The sequence below is a fragment of the Micromys minutus genome (genome assembly GCF_963924665.1).
Source record: "Micromys minutus genome assembly, contig: SCAFFOLD_47, whole genome shotgun sequence".
In the NCBI taxonomy this organism is placed as follows: domain Eukaryota; kingdom Metazoa; phylum Chordata; class Mammalia; order Rodentia; family Muridae; genus Micromys; species Micromys minutus.
Genome location: NW_027667133.1, coordinates 4191997 through 4195809, shown reverse-complemented (window position 1 = coordinate 4195809; position 3813 = coordinate 4191997).

Genomic DNA, 3813 nt, shown 5'->3' with positions numbered 1-3813 from the left:
AAAAAAGGCAGAAATTTTCCTTATTTTGGGGCAAAAATGCAGAAATTCCTAATATTTTGTGGCAAAAATGTAGAAATTCCACTTATTTTGAGGTAAAAAGGCTGAAATTCTTTTTATTTGGGGGCAAAAAGGCAGAAATTTCTCTTATTTTGGGGCAAAAAGACAGAAATTCCTTTTATTTTGTGGCAAAAAGGAAGAAATTTCATTTATTTTGGGGCAAAATTGCAGAAATTTCACTTATTTCAGGGCATAATTCAAAAATTCCTTTTATTTTGGGGCAAAAAGACAGAAATTCCATTTATTTTTTGGTACAAAGGCAGAAATTTCACTTACTTTGAAGTAAAAAGGCAGAAATTCCTCTTATTTTGGGGCAAAAATGAAGAAATTTCTTTTTTTGTGGTAAAAGGTATACATTCCCCTTACATTCGGGATAAAAAGCAGAAATTCCCCGTATTTAGAAGCAAAATTGCAGAAATTCTCATAATTTTCGGGCAAAAAGGGAGAAATTCCCTAATTTTGGGGCAAAAGGCAGAAATTTCTTTTATTTTGGGGCAAAAATCAGAAATTCTTCTTCTTTTGGGGCAAAATTCAATAAATTTCCTTTATTTTGGGACAAAATTACAGGAATTTACCTTATTTTGGGGCAAAATTGAAGAAATTTCCCTTATTTGGGGCAAAATTGCAGAAATTTCACTTATTTTTAGGTAAAAAAGCTGAAATTTCCTATATTTTGGGGCAAAAAGGGAGAAATTCCCCTTATTTTGGGGCAAAATTGCAGAAATTTTCCTTATTATTGGGAAAAATTGCAGAAATTTTCCTTATTTTAGGGCAAAATTGCAGAAATTTCACTTATTTCAGAGAAAAAAAGCAAAAATTTTTCTTATTTTGGGGCAAAAAGGCAGAAATTCTGATTAATTTGTGGCAAAAGGCAGAAATTCACCTTATTTTGGGGTAAAATTGCAGAAATTTCACATATTTCAGGACAAAAAGCAGAAATTTCCCTTATTTTGGGGCAAAATTGCAAAAATTTCACTTATTTCAGTGTAATAAGTCAGAAATTCCCCTTATTTTGAGGCAAAAAAGACAGAAATTTCCTTTGTTTTGAGGAAAAAAGACAGAAATTCCACTTATTTAGAGGCAAAAAGGCAGAAATTTCTCTTATTTTGGAGCAAAAATGAAGAAATTTCCCTTTTTTATGGCAAAAAGTTATGCATTCCCCTTATTTTCAAACAAAAAGGCAGAAATTCCTCGGATTTTGGAGCATAATTGCAGAAATTCCCCTAGTTGTGGTGCAGAAAGACAGAAATTCCCTATATGTTGGGGAAAAAAGACAGAAATTCTCCTTATTTTGGGGCAAAACTCAGAAATTCCACTTATTTTGGGGCAAAATTCTAGAAATTTCCTTTTTTTTGGAACAAAATTGCAGAAATTTCCTTTATTTTGGGGCAAAATTGCAGAAATTTCACTTATTTTGGGGCAAAATTGCAGAAATTTCACTTATTTCAGAGGAAAAAGGCAGAAATTTTCTTTATTTTGGGGCAAAAAGGCAGAAATTCCTAATATTTTCTGGCAAAAATTCAGAAATTCCCCTTATTTAGAGGTAAAAAGGCTGAAATTCTTCTTATTTGAGGGCAAAAAGGCAGAAATTTCCCTTATTTTGGTGCAAAATTGCAGAAATTTCAATTATTTAGAGGCAAAAAGACAGAAATTCTCCTTATTTTGGGGCAAAACTTAGAAATTCCACTTATTTTGGGGCAAAATTCCAGAAATTTCCCTCACTTTGGGCCAAAATGGCAGAAATTTCACTTATTTTGGGGCAAAATTGCAGAAATTTCACTTATTTCACAGAAAAACGGCACAAATTTTCGTTATTTTGGGGCAAAAAGTCAGAAATTCCTAATATTTTGTGGCAAAAATGCAGAAATTCTTCTTATTTTGAGGTAAAAGGGCTGAAATTCCCCTTATTTGGGGGCAAAGAGGCAGAAATTTCCCTTATTTTGGGGCAAAATTAGAGAAATTTCACTTATTTCAGGGTAATAATTTAGAAATTCCCCTTATTTTGGGGCAAAAAAGACAGGAATTCCCTTTGTTTTGGGGGAAAAAGACAGAAATTCCACTTATTTAAAGGCAAAAAGGCAGAAATTCCCCTTATTTTGGAGCAAAAATGAAGAAATTTACCTTTTTATGTCAAAAAGGTATGCATTCCCCTTACTTTCGGAATAAAAAGCAGAAATTCCCCGTATTTTGAAGCAAAATTGCAGAAATTCTCATAATTTTCGGGCAAAAAGGCAGAAATTCTCCTTATTTTGAGGCAAAAAGACAGAAGATCTCCTTTTTTCGGGAGCAAACATTCAGAAATTCCCCTTATTTTGGGGCAAAATTGCAGAAATTACATTTACATTGGGGCAAAATTGCAGAAAGTTCCCTTATTTTGGGGGAAAAATTGCAGAAATTTCACTTACTTCAGGATAATAAGTCAGAAATTCCCTTTATTTTGGGGCAAAAAAGACAGAAATTCTTTTTTTTTAGGGGAAAAAGACAGAAATTCCACTTATTTAGTGGCAAAAAGGCAGAAATTCCCTTTATTTTGGAGCAAAAATGAATAAATTTCCTTTTTTATGGCCAAAAGTTATACATTCCCATTATTTTCAGGCAAAAAAGCAGAAATTCTCGTATTTTGGAGCAAAATTGCAGAAATTCCCCTAATTTTGGGACAAAAGGCAGAAATTCCCTTTATTTTGGGGCAAAAATCAGAAATTCCTCTTATTTTGGGGAAAAATTCCAGAAATTTCCTTTATTTTGGGGCAAAATTGCAGGAATTTACCTTATTTTGGGGCACAATTGCAGAAATTTCCCTTATTTGGGGCAAAATTTCAGAAATTTCACTTATTTTCAGGTAAAAAGGCTGAAATTTCCTTTGTTATGGGGCACAAAGGAAGAAATTCCCCTTATTTTGGGACAAAATTGCAGAAATCTCCCTTATTATGGGAAAAAATTGCAAAAATTTCCCTTATTTTAGGGGAAAATTGCAGAAATTTCACTTATTTCAGGGAAAAAAAACAGAATTTTTTTTTATTTTGTGGCAAAAAGGCAGAAATTCCTTATATTTTGTGGCAAAAATGCAGAAATTCCCCTTATTTTGAGGTAAAAAGGCTGAAATTCCCATTATTTGTGGGCAGAAAGGCAAAAATTTCCCTTATTTTGGGGCAAAATTGCAGAAATTTCACTTATTTTAGGGTAATAAGTCAGAAATTCCCCTTATTTTGGGGCAAAAAAGACAGAAATTCCCTTTTTTTGGGGGAAAAAGACAGAAATTCCACTTATTGATTAGCAAAAAGGCAGAAATTCCACTTATTTTGGAGCAAAAATGAAGAAATTTCCCCTTTTATGGCAAAAAGGTATGCATTCCCATTATTTTCAGGCAAAAAGGCAGAAATTCCCCGTATTTTGGAGCAAAATTGCAGAAATTCCCCTAATTTTGGGGCAAAATTGCAGAAATTTCACTAATTTGGTGGCAAAATTGCAGAAATTTTACTTATTTCAGGGAAAAAAGTTAAATTTTCTTTATTTTGGGTCAAAAAGGCAGGAATTCCCCTTATTTTGAGGTAAAAAAGCTGAAATTCCACTTATTTGAGGGCAAAGAGGCAGAAATTTCCCTTATTTTGGGGCAAAATTGCAGAAATTTCACTTATTTCAGGGTAATAATTCAGAAATTCCCCTTATTTTGGGGCAAAAAAGACAGAAATTCCCTTTATTTTTGAGGAAAAGACAGAAATTCCACTTATTTAGAGGCAAACAGGCAGAAATTTCCCT